This window comes from Pelodiscus sinensis, chromosome 12 (assembly GCF_052426305.1).
Source record: "Pelodiscus sinensis isolate ZL-2025 chromosome 12, ASM5242630v1, whole genome shotgun sequence".
Lineage (NCBI taxonomy): Eukaryota > Metazoa > Chordata > Testudines > Trionychidae > Pelodiscus > Pelodiscus sinensis.
This window is the reverse complement of record NC_143063.1, coordinates 26,941,157-26,966,041: the sequence shown is the minus strand read 5'-3', so window position 1 is coordinate 26,966,041 and position 24,885 is coordinate 26,941,157. Positions and strand designations below refer to the sequence as shown.

The 24,885-nt window shown below is 41.2% G+C and overlaps 1 long non-coding RNA gene across 1 annotated transcript in view; it reads right to left on the bottom strand.

Annotated features, from left to right (window-relative positions):
• Positions 1-241: 241 nt before the first annotated feature.
• The window catches only part of LOC149523733 (uncharacterized), a 40,585-nt gene continuing 15,941 nt past the window's right edge, over positions 242-24,885 (bottom strand). The window contains exons 3-5 of the long non-coding RNA XR_016350547.1: positions 14,845-14,946; positions 5,748-5,879; positions 242-436 (exon numbers count right to left, since the gene is read on the bottom strand). This is a non-coding gene — a long non-coding RNA (uncharacterized LOC149523733). The remainder of the gene's footprint in view (positions 437-5,747; positions 5,880-14,844; positions 14,947-24,885) is intronic.

Sequence of the window (24,885 nt, the reverse complement as noted above, 5' to 3'; positions counted from 1 at the left end):
TGCCTTAGTAACCATTGGGTTGGCAGCAGTGTTCCCTGTAAGCGGTGTGTTGTGTGGCCACTCAGGAGAGATTCCATTGCCACTCAGCTGATTAGCAGAGTACCCACAACTAGGTTTGTGTTTTTCCTAGTGGTGCACATTTGCATCTGCTTTGATGCACATACATTTTATTCTACACATGGATGGAAAAGATCCTTCGAGGGAATATTGAGTGTCAGGAAACAGAAGACAATAGTTCTTTTAATCCTTTAATAAATTAACTGCTTTTTAATGTCATTTTGTGGAAGGAAAAAAAAAGACATCACCCCGCTAATATCCTGTAGACCACTCCTTATTTTGAATATCTCTGTCACATCCTTATAGCTGGGTGTCCAGTACATTCAGTGCAGCTGTGGCCAAGTTCTACGGGGAGCACTGATCAGTTAGTCTACCAAGTCTGCAAGTAGAGTTCAAACAGTTGAATCAAACTGGCTGTTATTGGACAAACAGGTCTGCTGCTTCCTGCATAAAATCCCCATCCTGCTTACGGATACAAAAACATCTTTGAGTCGATACAAAGTTTGGGGTCTAGCAAGCTAGTGTGCTACACATATTGCCATATGGGCTAGAAATCTGGACTCTGTTCCAGATGGACTTGGTGCAGCTAGAGGCATTTCACCTGTGCTGACAGCACCAGACCCTGACAAAAATGGGTTTGACTGTGTGTGAAATGTCAGTCTTGCAAAGTTGCAGCTTTCCTCGAATAGCTCGTTAATAGGGCCCCACCAAACTCAGTGCTGTGAAAAACGCATCATGGACTGTGAAATCTGATCCTCCCCAAGGGAAATCTGGCTATTCTAGTGGAGATCAGATTTCACAGCACTGGCAGCTGGAGAGTAGCAGCTGCTGGCCAGGAGCCCAGCTTTGAAGGCAGTGTCACCACCAGCAACAGTGCAGAAGTGAGGGTGGCATGGTATGAGGGGTTATTACTTGGGGGGTAGGGCTAGCCTTACAGATGAGTGACTGGGTATCCACCCAGAGCCCCAGAATCAGAGGTCACCATGGTCACCCTCTCCCCCACATACAGCCAGACCAAGGCCTTTTAAGTCCCAAGAGCTTAGCCTGGAGCCAGAGAGGGCCAGGGTTTGCTAGCAGGGGTTCCTGCTGAGCTGGGGAAGGACCAGACATCCCCTTTCCCTGCATGGGTCACTGTTGGGGCCAGGTCAGCTCTGGGAACCTCCCTTGGCTACCAGAAGCTCCACAGCTGCTGACTGGGAGCTAAGCTCTTAAAGGTATTGCCACCAGCAGCAGCGCAGAAGTGAGGGTGGCTTGGTATGGTACTGCCACTCTTCTTTGCTGCTGCTAGCAGGGGCACAGAACTAAGGGTGGCAACACCATACCCAGGCCCCCTCTTTTCTGCACTGCTGCTGCTGCTGGTGTAACCTTCTGAGGTGGTCACCCAACCAGCAGCTGCCCTTTGGCTGCCCAGCTCTGAACACAGCAGCAGATGAGACCCTCTGATTTACAGTACTGCAATTTCTGATTTAAATATATGAAACCATGAAATTTACAATTTTAAAATTTCTATGACTATGAAATTGACTCAAGTGGACTGTGAGTTTGGTAGGGCCCTCTTCATACATTCTGTGTGTTTGAGGAGGGTGATGATGATGATGATATGTCCTCTGTTGTCATTCACTAGAAGAGTGCGCAGATTGGCCTCCTTCTGCATTCATTTGCCAGTAACAGAACTAACATTCAGTTCCATTAATTTTAGCCAAAATGGAATGCAGAGTCTGGAAAAAAAAAAATAGAACCTCCTCTGAAAGCAGCGCTGTCTGTAGGATGACAAGCTGTGTAAAGTGAGCTTTCAAAGGAAAGCTAATATCACTTTGTAATGCTGATATTTTGCTGAGTTATTTATTTTATGACAAAAATTCATTGTGCTGTGTGACTGAATATGAATTTGCTACAAACAAGAAAATGCCAAGAGAAATACCTGCATTTATAAAGTTTCCTTTAAAAAAAAAAGAGTGTTCTAGAAACTACCACAACCTGGAATTAAAGAGAGAAAGGATAATACTATACTCTGTTTTGGTACCACCCAAAATGAATTTGTAAGTTTTATACCGGACAAGAATCATATGTAGCTATGCAATGCAGAATAGAGGAAAGATAAAACTCCCTATACAAAGAAACTGACTAGGTTGGCAATAATTTTCACTTCTATAGCACCTTCCATGCAGGAAACTTTAAACTACATAAATTGTTATGGATTTAGGATTCATTCTAACTCAGTGAGGTGTGCTGCCATCAGTAGCCCATTTTTATACATGGTAAAAGAGAGGCAGAGAATTTGCTCCTGATTTTTCCCAGGTCACGTGGCAAGTCAGTGGCAGAGAAGAGTAACAAAGCCAGATCTGTGTGATGGGATTAAAGCAGCCAGATTCTGATTCACCAAACCATATAAACTCACACATTAGGCTTTCGCTGAAATAGGGCCAACAAAGAATGCTGAATGTGCAGATTAGAATGTCTGTGTTCAAGTCTTAGTCAAAGACATCTAGCAGCAACTAATATGAGGAGGTCATTTTTACTTCAATTCTCCAGTCAATATAATGAAGCTATAATGAAGCAGAAAAGGAGTCTTGCTCCCTTCTACTAACAATCCAATTCATATTAGGGTCACCGGAGGAGCCTAAGCCCCCTCTATCTGCAGAGAGTAGCAACAACAACAGTCTTGCTAAAAACATTTGCAGCTGCCAACTCTTGCTATAAAAATATTAACAGCATAATAGCCTTCTGAGTGCCTTACAGGCCTACATTTTCACAAAATGGTGTGCTTAATTTATAACATGCAATTACAGCACTTCCGGAGGATGCAATTGCAGTGATTATATGTGCACATTTGCCTGAAATTTTAGACTAGAATGTCCTATAAATGCCCAACGTATGTCACTCTTACAATGGTGATATTAACTGCTAATGATGTGTAACATACTGAAACAAATTGTCACTTTTGGTCACCCACAATAGCTTTTGTTATCATAGATTGACACAAAATGGCACCCAAAAATCACTCCCCTTTTCAAAAAGCCACTACAGGAAGTGCCCTACACAGTACATTTTATAATAGTGATACTGCAGAGTTTTGAGCAGTTAATACAGAATTCAGTCTCCATTGTTTATTAAGACTGAGAGGAGGGAGAGAAAAGACCATTGCATCAAATGTCTAGATGCAATTATAAACTCTACTCCCCTTTGCTTCTTTGAAAACTGAGATATAACCAGTATGTGATACTAACCCTACCTCTTCATTGAGCAATGCTGTGAAAGAATCAATTTGCATGCAATATAAATCCACATTCTTATTTTACTATTGCACAAATAGGGAATTTTAATGTAAAATGCATTTCAAATGCTGTATGCTTTGATTGCTCTTTGTAAAAATAATACTTAAATACTGATTTGGAATGAAGTTGTGTGGCTATTTTCTAAATGATAGATGCAATATTGATATGAAAAGTTTCCAAAAACCTTTATATGCTAGTGGATTAACTGGCCTTTCCCCAAGTACTCTATGTATTGACCATCTTACCATGTTATTAATCAACATGGATTATTTTGGGTAATTCTTATGTTTCTTTTTATTCTGTCTGATACAAAAGGTGAGCAGATTCACTAGCAACTTAAATCACAGAGAATGTAGACATTATTCTGAGACACATTAGCTTATCCTCCAATGAAAATAAGTGATTACCAGACTACACAGTGCAGTAGAGATGGGGGCCTGACTTTCAATGAGAGTTGTGTGCCTAAATCACAAAAGTCCCTCTGAAATTCCCAGTCTGAGGCATTTGGAAGGTGAAATGTCAACATAATTATATTTTATTCTGATGGAGTTTTCTGAAGCTTTTCTTGAAGCCTGCCAGAACCTTACAATGGGGTCTCAACTTTGTTGGGTGACAAAACTGAACTAGAACATCAGCTTTTGCTTGCCCTGTAGTTTTTTTTTTCAAAAGTTTGTTCAAAGAGGTTTGTTTCTAACGATATTTCTGTTTCTTGCTGTCCATCCCCTCTAGGGCTCAGAAAGACAAGTACCAAAATATGGTGAGAGTCTGTTCCTGAGACATTTCTGACCCTTAGAAAGACCTAGAATTCTCACAAAATATCTCTTCTCATAAGATTTCCAGCCCAAATTTTGAAGACTCAAGGAATTTAGATGGGATCTGGAGATGCCTCTGTGTGATTTCCTGAAGAACATGGACAAATCTTTTGAGGTTCCCAGATCTCCCAGTGGTATCAGGATCTCTGCCTGGGTAAAGACATCCACAGTTAAGGGGAAATCAAATGCTTTCTTGAGCACATATGTGATTCTATGTAAATCTGAACTGTTTGCCAGAATGTTTGCCAATAAAAAAGGAAGTCCCACAACATAATCACAACATGATATCTATCATATGGCTTGCTGGCTGTGGTGCATGTTTTTGCTGTGTAACTGACTGTGTTGGTGTTTTACTACCTAAAATTTGCATATTAGCTAAAAGAAAATGTTCTCTATGGGCTTTATTCAGCAGCTCACAGGATCTATGCCTTCATGTCGCAGCTGAAGTCAATGTTGAACATGACCAGGAAACCTCAGGAGGTGCTGTGTGTCTCAGAAAACTGGTTCTTAAGTTAAACATTTGCATTTTATTCATGAGCATGTAGCCCCTTAGAACTAAAGATGCCTAAATCCCTCTGCGTTTCAAGATAGAATTATAGAGATGCAGGGCTGTAAGAGACCCTGAGAGATCATCATGTCCAGCTCCTTGCTCAGAGGTAGGACCACCCTGACATGTAAATCATTTAGTCACTTTTCTGTAAATTAACAGTGAGATTTTACCCTTAATTTCATGTAAAACAGCCTCACCAAACCTGCAAAATGTCAGAGAAATGATTAAAGAGACAAGACGTACACAAATAAGTAGTGACTTTGGGTGCTCAAAGTGGAACATCATGAAGGGACCTGATTTTCAGCAAGTGGTGAGCACCTGCCCTCTGAAAATCAGACACTTTCTAGGCATTTTCAACTGAGCATGCAAGAACAGACGCACCAGCAACACTCACATTTGAAAATCTTTGCCATATGGCTCCAGTGCAGAGCCACAAAAAAGGAGCACAATTCTAGAAAATACTCTGTTAATAGGGGGAGCATTTTCTGAAATGGGAGAATCTTGTTCCTTTGGATTGGGTCATTTATTTTCTTTCAATATGAAGATGGTGTCTGGTTTCATTTACAATCAATACAGAAAATCTACTGTGGTTGGCTAATTTGGGGTCTTCTGAAGATCCGAGCTTCAGTTCAGAAACACTCTCTCCCCTCAAACCTGGATGCTTTTGTTTGAACTGTCTCACATATTCAAAACACTTTGGTCTAAAAATCAAATTGAAAATCTAATGACAATTTCTTCTGTTCACAAACACAGTGAGGACAAACTCAAACAGAAGCAGAAGGGGGCACCTAGCTATGAAAAACCTCCCTCTCGCAATCTTTCACAGGAACAAACGCAGTAGTCATTTCTACTATTGAGATAATTGAACTTTCCTATATTCAAGCACCTAAATTCAATGCTCTGTTTTTGGCATAGCCCTTGGCAATGAAGACACAAACTGTATCTTCCTATAGCACTTTGTGTCCACCACTAGCACACGGCAGCTGAACTGAATCAGGATTAGGGATATGAATTTCATCTACTAAGTAAGTACAAGTCATCAGTAGAAATTACCTTGGCGGATGACTTGGCTGCTTCTTGCAAGGAAGCTACATATGTTGCAACAAGTCGGAGAAGGAGGCACAACAGATGCTAGTGGAATCACAATCCTGAGAAGGCAAGATGGCATGTTGCTAGCAGCTTTGGCTATGGGAGATGAAAGAAGAAGATGCAGCACTTACTGGACCTGCTGCTATTGCCATTGAAGCATCTGCTCTGTTACCCTGATTAAAGAATGTGTTTCCACTTCTACTTCTGCTACTTTCGTGGCATTTTCTCTGCCTCTTTTAAACTGGAAGGAAATCCATAAGGTGCCTAAGCAGGTTCAAATTACTGGGGCACAAAGGACTCAGAGGTAAAGCTTTATCAGCAGGCTCTTAGGGTATACAAGTTAATGATCCATTTAAAAATAAAATCTTGACCACTAGTTAATAAGGCCTCCTGCAGTAAACTCCAGTGTAAATACAAACACTCCAGCAGCATGTAGAGGTCAGTGCAGAGTTGACTGCTTAAGGCAGATAAGTGGGAAGTTTGGATTCTAGTCCTTAGAGCAGAATGCAGCTTCCTAAAATACCATCACTAATTAATTAGAACGTATTTTCTGGCTCACTCCTCAACAATTATCAAGACAGAGAGAAATAGCACATAATCAAAGGCTTTAAAAGGGTCTCCATATATTTTACATTGGTATCACACACATGTTATCTTTAAACTAGTGACCAGAGACAAACTGCCAGAATATAGGGTAAACTAAGAAAAGGAACTGTACATTTTAAGGTGGAGAGAAGCCTTTCTCATTCATCCTCTTTTTTTAATTAGTAGGGCACAATAAGGCAGTTACATCCCTGCATTAATTTAGAGAAGGATGAGGCAGGAACAAAAGTGAAACAGCTTGTAATGCCTCTATTCTGGGGCTACTGGTGTAAATCAGTACTCAGGGCCCACTTGCTGCATTTGGAGAGGAAAAGGTTGCTATAATGGAAAGCAATCAAAGCATTCCTTCTCTCAAGGGCCAGGTACCATTCAAAGAACAAGCAATACTAGTTAGCTGTGTCCAGTATAGTAGAGGATTTAACACTTTCCTGTTGCAGTCTTCACACCAGAGCCATCAGCAGAACTGAAAATGCCCTTATTGTTATGCAAGGGGTCTGCTGCTAGAGGGAGACAAATTCAGCACAAGAGAGTTTGGAGTTATACCAGTGCAACTAAAAACACAACTCAAGATCTTAAATCACTGTAAGTCCACAAAAGCTCAACATCCTTTAAGTCCTTACAGTGGATAAGGTTCTAAAAGTGCATTAAGGACCTGATTCAAAGCTCACTCAAGTCAATTACAAATACTCCCATTGATTAGTCTGGCTCTTGAATCAGACTCTAAATCCTGAATGTTTTGAATTTAAAGCAGTAATCTTCCTCTGCCACAGAGCATTTAAAACTGAAGCAGTATAATAAGGGAATGTCATCAGTCATCACCACTTAAAACAAACAACAAAAAAACCTGTCACAATACATACTACATCTGCCCTGTTACTTTGCCATTTTGTCACAAAAAAATTCTTTTCCTGCCTTCCTTTCCTGACTTGGAAAGGAGTTCCTCCTGTTCCTATAAATAGAGGAAACTAAGGTCCAGCACTGCAAACATTGATGTGTGGAACTTTAATGAAGTGAACAACTCCACTGAAGTCAGTGAGCTACACTCATAGATTTAATAATATGCATAAGTGTTTACTGGATTAGGATGCAACTGTGGAGAAACAGTGAAATTGACTATAAACAAAGTACTGTACATGCACAATGTGAACAAATTGAAAAAAGAAACTTTTCCCACTGTTATCTTTTATTATAATCACAGGAGTTACTTTCAAAAATACCAAACAGAAGTGGGATTTTAAAGTTGGTGCTATCCCTTTAAAAGCTTCAGATTCTTAAATTGCTTGAAATGTTCTGAAAAACATGAAGCAGAACAGAGGCTACCAGCTGTCTTAGCAAACAGGAAAGCTGTCAATGAAACCCAGGTTACATCACTATGCCCATGACTCACATTAATCCTCTAACTCATTGAACAGTACTTTTCTACTCTTTTGGGATGGGGTCAGAAGGAAGGTTGGTTTTGTGTAGGTATCATTCCCTGATTATAATTCAGGCAGCATAAACCAACCACCTGCCTTGAAGACACCTCTACTCATGTTACCCTGAGTTTTATTGGCCTCATTTTAAATTATCTGTATCATTCTCCTATTTTGTACAACCCACATATTTCTTTACTCTTTATTTTATGTATAAATTAGGAGTTAATTTGCAGCTCAGATACTTCTCAACCTGCCAAGCTGAAAATGTGGCAGGCAATGTGTGATAGAATGAAATGAGGCATCCCAAAAAAAGTATTAATGTAGGACACACTGAAAATGCTGTGGGATTCATTCCTTTAGTTTAATTTATCTATAAACTTAGTTTCAAAGTTTTTTTTAATTGTAATGCAAATAAATCTCAATAAAAATGAGGGAATGGTGGTAGCTTTGAGACTAAACTGAGCACCAGTCATCAGTAGGAGAAACGGTTAAGATTTTTGGTAGTTCTATATGAACTTCCACGCCACACTACTGTCAATGTACCTTATATTTACAGCACTTCCATTGACACAATAGCAGTGTTTGATTCGGTTTAGTTTCTGTGAAGCAAATGAATGGGAACTAGGACAAAAAAGTAGCAACCTCATTTTCTGGCTAATGGTGAATTATAATGTCCCAATTAACTGTCCTCTTAGGGTCTAAGTCAGCATATTTCATTACCCTCATGCAGGCCTCTATCTATAGAGGTGTGTCTAGACTACAGGGTTTTTTGGTTTTTTTTAAGTGGCCATTTTTTGAAAAAACTTCCCCTGCGTCTAGACTGCTGCCATGTTCTTTCAAAAGTAAATCGAAAGAACGCGGCAGTTTTTTTGATCGTGGAAAAACTTATTTTACAAGGAATAACTCCTTCTTTCAAAAGTACTCTTTCAAAAAAAGGCACTATGTAATGCAAATTGTGCTTTTTCGAAAGAGAGCATCCAGACTGCCTGGGTGCTCTCTTTCGAAAAACCAGCTTGCATTTTTGAAAGTACTGGTTGTAGTCTAAACGCTCTTTTTCAAAAGAGGCTTTTTAGAAAGTATCTTTCGAAAAAGCCTCTTTCAGAAGAGCTTGCAGTCTAGACGTAAGCCTAGGTCTTTGGAACTGTAAATAAAAAGTTATCTAAATTAGCTCATTTCCTGATATTTGTGGAAATGTGCTAGCCATATTATTTTTTTTTTACAAAAAAGGGAGGTAGAGAAGGCCAGAATACAGCTGAGGCCAAAGTTATTTAGAATTAGCAGCTAATGGATTGGATTTCTATAGCTATTTTTAATACCTGTACAGTATGATGAAAATGAACCCCAAGAGAATCTCATTTTTGTTTTTCATTAATACCCACTTTGTTAGCATGAACAAATGATTTCTGGGAGCTCCCATTGCCCTTTTTAATTTGTCTCTCTGTACTGTGGAACAGGTATTTTACATTATTAATCTGATTAGTCAATTCTATTTTTCCTCTTGTAGTTGCCTTCCTTATTAGAGAGGCAGGACAGTCTGCTGGACTTGTATGAACAAGACTGAAAAAAGGAGCAGTTTGTAAGAGCCCAAATAACTTCAGAATCACAGGCCTGTTGTACAATTATATGCTTTATTCTCTTAAACTTCTAGGGACAATATCAAGGTGGCCACTATTGCAATAATTAGCGGTATCCAGGCACTGAACAGTTCTCTGGAACTAGAAGTGGAGATGCCAAAAGTACCAATTTCCACAGCTAAAACCAGAGCTGAAGTTGCTCGGCTCCAAGAATAACCTGAGCTGACCTTAGAGCAGTGGTTACCAACCAGTAGATTGTAATCTACAGGTAGATCTTGGAGCCTCTGACAGGGGATCCTGACAGGTTTAGTCAGGAAGTTATAAAGTGCTGGCACTTCAGTTTCCCCTTTCATACTGCTCCTGCCCTCTGCCTTGTAGCTATCCCACCCCCCCAGGAACCTCCTGCTTGCTGTGTAGGGTGTGGGAGGAAGTGGGGGGCTGATGTCGGGGTGTCCTTCCTCCCCGCCACTCCTGTACCCTATCTCCACCCAGAGAGAAGGGCATGGAGGTAGCTTGGCAATGCAAATGTAGTTCCTTACTAAAGGTGCCTCTGACTTTTTCTGGAAGGATCCTGTATGCTGCAATCTAGCCCTAGAGACTACAAATCCCATGAGCAGTTGAGGAAACCAGGAAGAGAGGGCTTGTCCAGGCATGTTGAGAGAGGGGCTCAGCAGTCTGGAGCTCTCCATTTTGGGAGAGGGGAGCCAGGCTGCTGTGGAAGAACCTTATATATATATCCAGTCCAGGAGCTGTTGTATTGCAGCTACAGCCTGGGACTGAAAGTCTTAGGTGTTTGGATCTAGCAGGCTGCTTGAGGGGCTGCTGATTGCCCTAGAGGGGAGAGACTCTGGCTGTGCCTGTGGCTGAGAAAGACTACACAAAAAGCAGCACACAGGAGGAGACTGTAAGTAAATGGGCTGTTTGGGAAAGTGCTGCCTAGGACAGACCACAAAGATATGGACTAACTCCGGGTCCAAAGAGAGGCAGAGTGTCCAGCCCAGTGAACCGGAGCTTCTGGCATTTGGTGGAGCCCTCTCCAGTGGCACAGGGAGTTACTCCTCGTGGAATGAGGAGTAAGGGAAGTTCGAATTAGGATCTTTAATTTGAACTACCTACTCTGTGCCGCGTGTAGCCGTGGACACGGAGTTCGGATTAAGGGGGATTTAAAAATGGCAGCGCCCGGGAACATGCAAATGAAGCCCGGGATATGTAAATCCCAGGCTTCATTTGCAACTCCGCTTGCCCTCATTTCCCTACCTAGCTCAAACTAACGAGCTAGTGTAGACGTACCCTATGAGCCAGGGACTGCAGCAAAGTGGTGGATAAGGAATCTCCAACTAAACATCACCACCACTGGGGTACTCAGGATCTCCTTTTATGTTAAAACACTCAGGCACACCTGTGAGTGTGACCTGCTCCTGAGTAACCCGGGCAGGAAAAAGGGTGAGCTGTCTGTCACACTCACAAACTGTGTATCTCTCTCTCTCTCTCTCACACACACACTCACACTCACAAACTGTGTATCTCTCTCTCTCTCACACACACACACACACACACACACACACACACACACACACAGTCCTTCACTCATCTACTACCGACCCAACACACATGTGGGGGGGGGTTGTTGTTACTTCTTTTACTGCTTGTAAAGTGGGTTATTTTGTGGGTTGATTGGTCTGATTATTTCATAACTTTCATTTCTCTCTCATGCTTAAATGTAATTCTTTGAGTAGTGAGTTCTAAAATGCCTAAGTTGTCCTGGCTGGAGTAATTATCCCTACGGTAATTTCTGCTTCTGGAAGTGGCTGGCATGTCCTTGTAGCCCCGAGAAAAGAAGAGCAGGAGGTCCCCACATACTGTCCTTGCCTGCAGACACTGCTCCTGCAGCTCCTATTGATCAATAACGAGGAACTGTGGCCAGTAGAGGCTGTGGGCTCAGTTCCTGTCGATGAGGGTCAGCACATGGTGCCATCGAGCAATTGCTCTACATGCCATCTGCTTTCAGGAGGGGTGCAGGTGCAGGGCAGGAGTAAGCCTGCCTTACCCCCACTGGTCCAACCACCAGGAAGCTGTCTCAGTTAAATGGTGACCAGCCAGAGCCTGCTTCCTGAACCCTTTATCTCCTCCTGTACCCAATCTCCTGCCCCAGACATGAGTCCCCCTATACGCAAACGCCTTCCTACAGCTTGCACCCTGAAGCCCATCCTGGACTCCAATTTCCCACCCTGGGCTTAGCCCGGAGCCCCTTCTACACTCCAAACCCCTTGGCCCAAGACCAGAGCCTGCACCCCAACCCCCTACCTCAGCCTGGTGAAAGTGAGTGAGGATGGTGGAGAAAAGGGAATGGAGAGAGGAGGGTGAGGCCTCAGAGAAGAGATGGAGCAGGGGCAGAGCCTCAAAGAAGGGGCAGAAAGGAAGCCGGGCAAGGGTATTTAGGTTTGAGATAGATCTTACATTGCACTAAAACTGAAAAAAATGATCTTGTGGTTAAAAACATTGGAGGCACTGCCTTAGAGAAAGCTCTTTTCCCTCAGGCAGCAGTTAGTGCTAGTGTGGGGAGAAGTCTTTGGGAGCCGATGGACAGGATCTTATTTTCAACAGGGGCCATCACTATAAGCAGCACCCACTTTTCTTCAGGAAGAGGATACTTTGCCAGCTTCGTTAGAAGACACACAAAGGCAGAAGCTCCAACAGCATGGGCCACTTTGGAAACCTTTTTTGCAGGCTTCCTTACCAATGACTCCTGAATTTGACAGGGTATCCTGGCAGCCTCAAGTAAAAGGCTTAGGAAAGTAGGATAAGGGATACCCTGAAAGTAGGGAGGTGGGGGTGGGTTCTGGAGTGGCTTAAGGGATAAGGCATTCTCTTGGTGAGTACAGGGCGGCAGACCACTGAGAAAGTAGAGGGATGCAGGAGTGAAAGACTAATGGAGTCTTTTTTGAGCATTTCAAATATGGTGAGAAAAATAATTATTGCTTTTATTTAATTCATTTCTGCCGCTTGGTATTGAATCCAATGGGTTTTTCATGGTCACACAATTATGTTAGAGCAGAAGTTCTGGCAACAGCAAAAAGGAGATCAAGTTGCAGTTTGTTTATAGTTTAACTACTCAGAGCCCAGAGATACCATGAAATGGCTAAGGTTTCTTATCATTGCTTTTCTGACCTTGCTAGGGTCTTCACACCTCAGATCTCAGCAGCACACCTAACATCTTTCTATGGTCTAGTCATTGGTCCTACCTGGTCTTAAGGAAAATAAGCTAAGGCAAATATCCTTTAGAGTGCAATTGGTTTGGAAGGAAGTATGTTTTGGAAATGTCTGTATCAACTGTGGTTTAATAGTTCTAAAACATTAACTACTACCGAGAATGGCTTAACTGAAATGGTCAAAGTTATAAAGTCATTATCCTTTAGCAGCTTCACTTGAGGAAAATTTGCATTTCTATCTAATGGAAATCAGAGTCAGATAATTCAATGGGTACAATGTCTCATTTCATTTTTAATTTGTTGTCTCTTTTGTCTAGATTTCATTTGTTTAATCTGAAGTTAGAAGCTGATTTTTTTTAAAGAAAAGTGGAAAAGGTGTAGGAGTAGTTAGTAGTAACTCAATTTTCTGCAGTAATGTTTGTCAGACCATAAAAAGATTAACATAGGCTTTTTTTTTAAGTGACATTTTCCAAATTGTCCCAAAAGAAGGTTAGGTTTTAAAACATTTCTGTTAATTTGACTAGTGAGTTCATGAATGATCTCCACTTATAAAAAATAAAAGCAATGTATGAAACATGAGAAGCTGCCTTAGTCTTGTGCCTTTTGCTCTTAAAATATAATGTCACAAATATCCAATTACAAATGAGAAGACGATCTGAGCAACTCCTCCTTCAAGACATAACCAACACCTAGTTACACCTTTGGAAACCTCCACAGATTTTTAAGATAGGAAGGGACTATTAGATTATCTACTCTGACCTCCTGTATATCACAGGCCCTGTAATTTCACTCCTTAAGTCCAAACACTTGTGTTGGACTAGCCCTGCTTTGATGATCTGCCATCAAGAGACAAAATGATGTTTGGGAGCTTCCAGATAATCCTGAAGAACAGTAATGTCATATCTTTGTACCAGTTCATTGATGGCATGGTGAAATAGAGCTACCATATTTTAACTACTACTGCCAATGGTATGGTGCCAGGTCCCCTTCCCGTGTAGTCACCCAAATGCTTCAGGTTTAGGAACTAACTTTCCTTATGGGCATCATTGTCCACAAGAGTTAGTAGCTGGTGATAGAGGCAGGATACTGGCAGGGCCAGACTAAGGTGTGGGCGAGCCGGGCAGCTGCCCAGAGCGCCAACCGATGGGGGGGGGCGCCTGATGGCAGCTGTAAGGGGCGCCGTGTGCCCAGCTCCTGCCGCACTGGCCCCCCCATCTCCACGGCGCCGGCCAGCAGCATCCTTCCCCCTACAGCCGTGGGGCCCTGCATGGCCAGGCGCTGCACGCCAGCAGCGGTGACTGGACCAGGCTGGGCAACGCATGTGCCGTGCATCCCGGGGCCGGGCCCCGGGCTGCGCACCAGTGGCTGGGCAGCGCATGCACCGTGCGCGGGCCCGCGCATGTCCATGTGCCCCAGGTGTGGACCTGTGCTCCCTGGGGGGGGGGCATGCCCCAGGGGTGGGCCCGTGCATGCGCTGTGTGCCCGGGGGCAGCACTACGCACCTGGGTCTGGGGCACCAAAATGGCTCAGGCTGGTCCTGGATACTGGAACAGATGGAGTACTCTCCTAATTCAGTATGGTAACTTCTATGAACCTAGCTCACTACAGGTTTACAGCTAGCCTACAATTGATAAGAAATCAGAGAAGAAAGTTAGCACACTAGTGCTGGAGGATGCAAGCTTCATCTAAGTGAGACAAACTAGGTATTTTTAATATTCCTAGCCCAGGACTAGGGTAGAGGCTAATGTACAAATGATCAGAAATGGCAAATATTACAACTAGGAGAAATTAGTGCTGAAGTTATTCCCCTGTTCTGCTACATAGAAAACACAGATATTTGTGAAGCATGTAACTTAAAGTCAGCTCTCTTTGTAGAAAAGAATGGCACCACCATGGATGTTCAGCTTAGGTGTATCTCCTGCTAGTAAGAACATCCTTTAGGAGCTTTTTAGCAGGATTAATTCTGAACTATGGAGATTATAATTCAGCTCTCATTCACTTTTCTATCCTCATTTGTAAAGCAGCTCTGAGATTTATCTAGAACTACTTTGCAACAATTCAAATAATTGGAAATTGTGGAAAATTATTATACCTGCACTCAGGTGCCAAGATCTGTATGAAATACTTGGCTGCCCAAAGTGTGTGGAAAAAATGCTTCAATTAGGCATTAAAGAATTTCTCCCCCATTTTTGTCTAACAGCAGCCATGCTTTTGCTGTGAATGGTCATTATTACATACAGAAATAGGAACATAAATTTACCAATAATGAAAATGTCAGTTGAAGGCGCAGTCTATCATACTGCGTGCTGAGATGGTCAGACCTTTTTTTGCTGTCTTGTATCTTTGCTTTGTCTCTGAAAGACTAACATACAAAAAGAAAGAATGCTTTATTTATAGATACCGGTGAAACATCCTTTTCAATATACTAGGAATGATTTTGAGTATTTCAGGAAATTTTGGATAGATTTCAAAATTACTCTTTTTACTTATCATACACCGCAGTATCTTTACCAAAAGAAACTCCCAGATCTTGTCACTCTATGGATTGATATTTTGATATTCTAAATTGAATTTCTTGGTCCCTCTTAGCTATTCTTGGCAGCTTTATGATGCAAGAGTTTTCAGCCGATATGCTTACTATCTCTGGAGCACTATTCCACCCATACTCAGCATCACTAGACTTCTATTCCGCCTCAAATCTGTCACAATTTTAAAATCTGGGTAGAAAATTATCCTTTGATGCAACTTTTACTGCTTAATGAATTTCATGTTTTGGTTATAAGTTCCACTGGCATTTCACTTGCTGATTAGTTTTATTAGTTAAAGCACTTTAGCACATTGCATGAAAGGTACTATTAAAATTGAACCAGTATACCATAGACTTTTATAGTAAAGTCTTACATTGCTTTAATATTCACTAAATCATTACATAATAAAATTATATAGGAAGAGAGATAGTTATGAATAATTCCTTTGGGGGGAAATCTTCATTTTACGATTGTTGCTCATTCATTACTCCTTTTTGGTAAAATAATCAAAAGTATAAGGCAAATGTTTGATGTTCTCTTTCAAGAGAAGGCAAAATTCACTACACACACATAGAACTCGGGAAAAACATGAAATTCTCTGAGAGTGTAGCCAAAGGTAATCTTGCTATTCTCCTGAATGAGGTTGCAATTAAAATATAGTTTTCAACCTTTGCTTTGACCGTGGGCAAATATAGCATCTTTCTTTATTCCTATTTGATTTATGTGCAACTGCACACTTGCCTACATCTTAAAAGAAGTACCTGTATGCATCAGTGTAGAACAAATTGCCAGTTTTTCTTCTTAATCAGGCATACAATACACATCTCAACTCATGTTTAAAAGATTAGCAGTAAAACTGTATTGCTGCATACATATCTATTTTTTCCAGAAATAACTAGTATTCTTCTAATACAGGGTCTTTTTTTGATACCACTTGTAGCAGATACGAAAATATCCCTGAACTAAGTCAAAATGGCCAATGTGACTCTTTTCTTTACATGGCCCAATATATCAACACCAGCCTTGAAGATCATCTATAGCAGTGTTTCTCAATCAGTGGTACTGGTACCCTTAGGGATACCTGAGAGAAATATGGGGGATATGTCATCACAACTTAAATTTGGAGAAAACTGAATTTTTGTTTTAAGTTTTATAGCACTTTATTATTTTTGTACTTATTACACGCAAAAATTTCATCGCCCGCCCGGCTACGATTAAGTTGTTTAAACAAATGCGTTGCAATGGTAGAAAAATATTGTGTGTCTGAAAACTGTAGCTACTGGGGGTACTTATAATTTTTTTTTTTAAAAAGGGGTACTTTATATAAAAAAAGTTGAGAAACACTGATATATACTGGAAATAAAATTCACTCTACTGTGAATTAAATCAATGGACCTCAGATTGATGAAGGTATTATTATCTCAATTTGGGAGCTTATGGTTTTTGAGATGAAAACATCTGTCCACTGGAAATTGGTTTGTTTACAGATATTACACAACAATCAACAGGTAACAAATTTCAGTCACTATCTACCTCACTTAGATTTGGCTGCTGCCTAGAATTGAAAGACTCATATTTTATCACCTGAGAAATCCCCAAAACTCATGTTCATTATAAACCAGAGGTCAATTAAAGAGCAGACTCCCTGTGTTAATGGTAACTTCTTTAATGATTAGTTTGTCTAAAATCAAAACGATGCATCAGCTGTCTTATGTCATTAGAGTAGATGTGTCCTATTCCTATAGACAGATATATCCGCTACTGATTGAATGTAACTCCATTCCCAAATCAGGAAATGCAAAAGATACTGTGATACTTACGTGAGTAATCATAAATAGCCAGTGTAATGCAAATTTAAAGCACGGAATACTCAAACAGCTATTCACAAATCAATCCACAGATTTTTCTTAACAACATTTTAATAAAATTTAAGGAAATTGAAATCTGCTTGTGGAAACTGAGCAAGTTATATTCTGCTAATTATTCAGCGAGCTCAAACTTAATGGAACATCATTCCATACCATTTTTAGCAAAACTTGTTATGCTTATTTTTTTGCTATTTAAAGGTTCTAGTCAGAATTTATTCTGATATCACCTACCCACCTTATTTACATCCACTCTGATACTATCATGTGCAATTTAGTGGTAGGTAGCAATTTCTGGCTCAGTATAAAACTATTTAGAAATGTAACAGGGAAATTGAAAGATGTAATAAAATATACTAATACAGGGGGTTAAGTTAATTCACTTCCTTATCTTCTTGTTACATATTGATGTATTTCAAGCCATTCAAAAAATCTAAGTTGTCTTCCATGTGTGCATATCAGATTATAGACAATGAAAGCAATTTAACAGGTTATTTAAATGCTACAATGTAGTAAAATCTGAGGATCTGTTTCTTTACTTGCTTTAGCATCAGAATATTCTGCTTTCGTTTGAAAGTGAACACAGATGTTTCCTATTTATTTTGAAAGATTAAAAATTGATACATATCTAGACATGAGTGTTGACACTGGAATATGATGCTTTCCTCTGATTTTGAGGCACTTCTTCAATCCTTACCTTTTAGATCATAATCCAAGGCATTGCATCTGTGACACCTAGCTTTATGAATAGCAAGGCAAAAGCCTTGTTTGCTTATACAATGTCCCATGTAGAGAGCCCCTTGTTTTGAGAGAATTCTATGGATATTTTGGTTATTTTTATGAGTGAGAAACTATTATTTTTAAAATGAGTTCTCTTTGAGAATGCCTACAGTCCTCACTGTTTGTGTTGTTCTTTACCTAGTTCCTTTTAAAGCATTTTACTCATGCTTTTTGTAGTGTAGGTGCTGCAATGGTAAGGCAGTTGGCATGTTTCACTAACTTACAACAAATTCCTTTTTTTGTGGCCAGTACAAGGGAATTAAAAGGTGATTGTTGTAAGTGAAATTGTGATTTCATTGCAGAAAGCATGAGCACCTCTTAATTCCCTAATCAGGACTTAAACTCACAGGAACAAACACTCAAGTGATGTCTTACATTGCTACAACATGTGTAGCCTACTCATGTAATTGCTTGTTTAAACACTCACAAATTGTTCTCGCAATTCAAAACAGACTCTTGAATTTTGCACTCGAAAGAGCATGCATTTGGGACAAGCTGATGGCAAAAGAGTCATTGACCTTCTACCCCAAAGTATGGTTCATAAGGCAAATGTTGGTGTAATATACTTCTGTAGCATTCTGTCAGGCATTTCACTTGATACCACATAGTATTTTAATTAATACCTAGAATAACAAAATTAATATAGTGCATATTAAATATATTAACAACAGTATAACTAATATGCTTCAATATGAAATTGCAAGCAGGGACTTATCTTAAGAACATAAGAATGTCCATACTGAGTCAGACCAAAGGATACTGGGCTAGATGGACCTGTCTTACAACAGTGGCCAGTGACAGATACCCCAGACGGAATGAACAGAACAGGTAATCTCATGTGATACCTCTTCTGTCACCCAATTCTAGCCTCTGACAAAATTCCTACCGATTCTGGCTAATAAGTATTTAGAGTTTAGAGGCCCCAGCCTAACCCCAGGCCCTCGACGTATCTAACTTCTCATCTACAGGGTCACACTGAAACCAAAAGAATATATGAAAATGAGATTTATTTATTAACAATTAAGTCATTATACCAATAGCCTGTATATATACTCTTCATTTTAGGAATGCTTTTCTGGCTTTGTGGGGTGCAAACTCGTTTATAATTGAAGAAAAGTCTAATTTACATGTAACATCACTGTTAATGTTAAGCGTTGTCCCATTGTAGAACAATGATAGTTCTTTATTAGTTTTAATACATTGAGGGTATGTCTACACTGCCACCCTAGTTCAAACTAGGGTGGCTAATGTAGGCATTCGAAGTTGCAAATGAAGCCCGGGATTTAAATATCCCGGGCTTCATTTGCATCTTGACGGGTGCTACCATTTTTAAATCCCCGTTAGTGCGGACTACGTGCCCGTAGCTACATGCGGCATGGAGTAGGTAGTTCGAATTAGGCTCTCTAATTCGAACTACCGGTACACCTCGTTCTAAAAATGGCGGCACCTGGCAAGATGCAAATGAAACCCGGGATATTTAAATCCAGGGCTTCATTTGCAACTTCGAATGCCTACATTAGCCACCCTAGTTCGAACTAGGGTGGCAGTGTAGATATACCCTGAATGTTAATTCACCCGAAGCCACTGATGCAGATAGACTGACAAAAATACGTATTGCAATTATAATATTAGGAAATACAGTCAACAGGCCAAGATAGAATATTTCTTGTGGCAGTTCTTTTGGCTAGCAATCCAATTTAAAGTTGGTAGAATATATAAGTTTCAGGAAGACGATCTCATCACAGAGGTCTCTTGAAATTTTGTTGTTGTACGTTTGCTGAATATAGATTTTCATCACTTAGTTCTCTGAACTCCCAAATGAATCCAAAAAGTGTGACAGTGACTCAAATCATTCTGTAAAACCGGATTTGATGGAGTCAATAATAACAAAACAAAACAAAAAAATTGACTCAATAATGCCTTTCTGCATCAAATTGAGTAATTAGGTGGAAAAAACTTTTACATGAAATATCAATACCCTGTGCTAGTGATTTGGGCACAGAAAGGATTGTGTTCCATTGATCACAAATCTTTTGAATATCTTTAAGGAGTTGTTAAACGTTAACCCTCTCAACATATAATGTAGTATTGAATGCTTTTGTCAGGGCTGTTGCTCACTCTGGCACTCCAAGTGCAGAAGTTGGGGGCCTTCAAAAGACCTTAAATACCTTGCCTCTACAGGCTCTGCTTACAAAAACTCCCCAGAGTCATAGATTCACTGCTCCTGAGAGATAGGCTGCCACCAGCAAGTGAATTAAATAAACACTGAAAACCAGGAAGAAACACTAGAACTTCTTCAAGGGATACCCCAAGCAAGTTTGAAAAAAGAAACAAACAAACAAACAAACAAAAAATAACCCAACAGAAAACAAGCTGTCTCTCTCATAACTGAGCTCTCAGGCTAGGCAGGCATACACATAGACCTCCTGTTATTTTCCAGGACACAAGAATCAAATCATCGCCTTAAAAATGTGTTTTTATTAACAAAACAAAAATATTTGATAAAACATATTTACTTGCTAAGTGTTACAGAGCAACTAAGAAAACAACAGATCAAAACACAAAGGAACAGTCTATTTGGTTGCAGCTTAAATATGGTGAATGGGGGATGAAAGCACATGGAATTCACACAGACAAGCTTAACCAAACAGCAAAAATAAAGAAAAAATACCCTGATCATGACTAAACATACATTCCTCTATCAACTCACGATCTGTACTGATCTGTACTTCCAGGCCCAGTCCATTCCCATGCCCAGCTTTTCTTGTAGGCATGGTTATTTGGTTTAACTACTTCATCTTGCTTCCTCCAGCTGATAACTTAGAACTCACCCGAAGGAAGAGTTCTATAGTCAATTTAAATTTCAACGGTCTTTCCCACTGGCTTTCTGCTAACACCCTTTAGCTACCTAAGTTTAACCCTTTAGTCATCAACTGCTGGTCAGCACTATTCCTGTCCATCACAGCTTCAATTACAAGATTAGATTCGTGGATCATTTTAAGCAGCTTCATCCACATGCACAACATTGAATTTCATTCAAATTTGGATGTATACTTCTGAAATTACTTAAGCTCAGCGTGAGCCTGTGCTGTGAGAGTAAGAGATTCAAGATCACCTAAAGCCTTTCTCATAGAGTCCAGATGTGGTGCAACTGGTTTAATGCCATCAATTCATGCTAACCATCTCATTGTCAATGTGCCATGAAGGGAATTAGGCAGATGCTATTTCAGAATTTCCCACTTTAGAAGACTGCTACTGAAGAGGTTGTACAATTGCTGGATTGTTCCAAAGTATGTGATTGTGCTGAATCATGCAAGAAAGCAATCAATGCTGACAACATTTAGTGTGTGGTTGCCACAACTGGAGAAAAATTCAGTTTGGAATTTACTCAAGAAGGACTGCTTGTACTCTGTTGTACTTCCCAGCCATATTGGAGCTATTGTAATAGTCTTGGTCAATGCAGACTTGAAAATTTAATTTGAAGCCTTCCAGAATTTCTCTTACACAAGCAGAGATTTCTTTTCCATTTTTTTTCATGAAATTATTGAACAAAATGAATCATTCTTCTATTGAAACCTTTGAACTTCCTGCAATTTTAACATATCGAACAACCACAGGTGTGTTCTTTATGAGAACACTCTAGAGTTGAATCAATAATCATTGAAAAGTAGGTCTGTCAATTGACCTGCCATAATCACAGGCATTATCACAGGTCAGTTGACAGCCTTACACATTAATCTTTTTAATGCATTAATTGCAGGCGCTAATGCTGCACTACCCCTTTGAAGAGCTGCTCCAGCACTTCAAAGGGGCAGCGCAAGCGGAGCTGGGGATCACTCAGAGTGCTCAGCTGATCCATGGCTCCGCGTTGCAAAGTAGAGTGGCTAGATGGAAAGAGCCACCAATTGATCTAGGTGCTCAGGAGGACTCCCTGGGCTAACAGCTTTATTTACAAAAGAGAAAAAACACACTTAAAGCTCAGATATTAGTTCCAAATTCCTAAATCAGGAAAACAAAAAATCCTGATGGACCATCTAAACTTTGCCATACTTACACATTGTAAGAAGTCCGTTCTTGGAGAGAGAAGTTCCACCCTTTTCCCACAGTCTTAGAAGAGATCGCTGTGCTTTTCAGACAAAGGAGGGAAAGATAAAAACTCCTCTTTCCTAATTTAAAATTCCTCCCTGTATTGTTATTGGCTGACCACCAGATACCTGCCTAGGTGAAGACATTAGTTAACCCCTTAGTCCCCAGGTGCTGGTCAGCTCTCCTGGTTATGATACCTCTAAACTATGCAAAGACTGTAAACAGCATTTCATAACATAGTATCACTAATCACAGAAGCTACTCCAGTCTCCAGGTATGCAAATGAAAGCTTGGATGTGACTGAAAAATTGGCAAAGGCCTGAGGTCCCACAATGATTTAATCAATTTTTTGCAGGTCTGTAGAGCTCCTTTCGTTGTCACTGTTATAACTACAGGGTGTATAAAAATGGAAATGACTTGGTAGAAAAATGTCAAAATTTGGGACCCCCTTATCTCCTGGGGCCCAGGCCAAATTGCAAAAAAGCCCCGATCACCATTTTCGTGATCAGGGCTTTTTTGCGGAAAACAAATCTGAGCTGTCTACGCTGGCCCTTTTGCGCAAAACTTTTGCACAAAAGGACTTTTGCCTGAACAGGAGCAGCATAGTATTTCCGCAAGAAGCACTGATTTCTTACAGTAAGAAGTCAGTGCTTTTGCAGAAATTCAAGTGGCCAGTGTAGACAGCTGGCAAGTTTTTCCGGAAAAGCGGTCGATTTTCTGGAAGAACTGGTCAGTCTAGACACAGCCTCTTTGTATGGCACCCATTCTAAACCCCTAATCATTTTTGTTGGCACACCTATCTTCAAGTATGTGTGTTTCCAGTGGGGTCCTGCACTGATTGCCTTACAGTATTTAACATGTTTATCAGTGGCCTGGCTGAACATGTGAAATCCCTGATCAAGTTTGTAGAAGACAAAGATTTTTGAGAAGATAAATAATGAAGAGGACAGGTCACTGAAACTGAGCAATCTGAATCACTGGATAAGTAAACAAAATACATTTCAATATGGCTAAATGTAAAGTAACAAATCTGGGAATAAAGAATGTAGGACATACATGAAAGCAGGAAGTCTAAAGAATTGCGGTCATGGTTTATAATCAGCTGAACATGATCTCCTAGGGCAACACTGTGACCAAAGGTTAATGCGGTCCTTGAATATGTAAAGCAGAAGTAAGAAGGTCATATTATTTTTGTATTTTGCATTGTTCCATCTGCTACTGATATAGTGTGTTCAGTTCTGGTGCCCACAACTCAAGATGCACATTGATAAGTTTGAGAGGAAAGGGTTCAGAGGAAAGCCACATGAACAATTAAAGGATTGGAAAAAAAAGTCTTATTGTGATAAAAACAAATCAAATTAGACTAAAGGAGAGCAAAGAGAAGGTTATGGGGTGATTTGATCACAATACACAAGTACCTACATGGAGAACAGACATTTGAACGGAAATAGATACCAGGACAGCTCATGGGCGGCACAACAGGTCACATGTCCCCAATGCTATGGGGTGAAGGGCAAAGGGCCAGCAGGAAGAGCCATACTGGGCCTTGCACTTGCAGGGCCCTGCAAGTCCTAGTGGGGGACCTGGTGCCATCAGCAGAAGTCATCCCCCCACACTCACCCATGGCAACAGGAAGTAGAGTGACATGGCCCTAGCCTAGTCGGCTATTCCAGCTTCCTCTCAAGTTGCTCCACTTTCTGCCATTGGTGAGTGCGGGGGGCAGTTTCACCCATTTCCCAGGGGGACTAACAGGGGCTCCCCCACACTCATGAAAAGGAATGAGGAAGGGGGAAGACTGCAGACAGGAAGAGGGCAGAGCAAGGACAGAGCAGGACCAGGGTCTGAAGTGTAGTGGGGGCAGGCAGGGTCCAGAAGAGGAGGAAAAGGAAGCGCAACCTCCCTCTCCCCACTATGGGTGATGTGAGGAGGAGTCACATGGGGGTTGTCACATGATCAATGCTCCCATTGTGTCCCTCTCACAGGGTGAGTACTCCCAGCCCCCTGGGGACAGGGAAGTGGGCCTTTAAGGCCCTTAAAGAGTGCTCCATCTCATGCACATCTCAGTCCCTTTGGCTCAGCCAATCACTACACCCCATTTCCACTGAGGTAGTTTAAAACAACTTTTCTTGAAGGGGAGCGGGGCCCAGAAGCCAGGGTCCATCCCCACTCCTTTCTCTCAGGGCAATAAGGCCTAGCAGCCTGAGTCAGTATCAACACTTCCTGTTCTCAGGGCAATTAGGACCAGCGGTCACAGTCATTAATCACTGCTATAGTGCCCCCTTGAGGCTAGTGGAGGTGAGGTAAAGAGACTAGGCCCTCCCGCTTCACTGAGTCCTAGCCCAAGGTACTGTCAGTTGTGGGTGTGTCCCCCTATTAGATCAGCAGAGAATCTACCAGAAACACGCTGAGCTGTTGGGGATGTTTCTCCTCTCTCTGGGCTATTTCCTACTAGACTCATAACATTCGGCTTCTTCTCCACTTGGCCCTGGATTCAGAGCTTCTCTGGCCATTCCCTACTGATTGGCATCCTCAGTTCAGTCCTTCCACAGCTCTTCCTCCAGAGCTCTGGCATCACCTCCTTTCTCTGCGGTGGTCAGCTCTGACTGAGCTGTTCCACTGGCTTATCCCCAAGCTGGAGCATGCCCAGCAGGGCTGTGGGGGTGGGGCTCTCTCAGCCAGGTAAACCTGGTTAACCCTTGCTGGTCCAGTGAGGGGATGGTACATCCTGTCATAGACCCTTCCAACAGTCATCACTGAATAGATCAGTGTTTCTCAAAGTGGGCTGGAGGCCCACTCTCAAAAAGCTTCTAATGGGCTGCTCTGGTTTGTTTACTTACCAGCCCCACAGCCACAGAGCCTCACAGCTCCCCTTGGCTCCGGTTCGCTGTTTGCAGTCAATGGGAGTCCATGTCTGTGAAGCTTGTAAGTAAGCAAACCTGAGCGACTCATTAGCAACTTTCTTAAGAGTGGGCCCACGGCCCACTTTGGGAAAAAAAACTGGAATAGAGGGCTCTTCAATCTAACTGATAAAGGTATAATAAG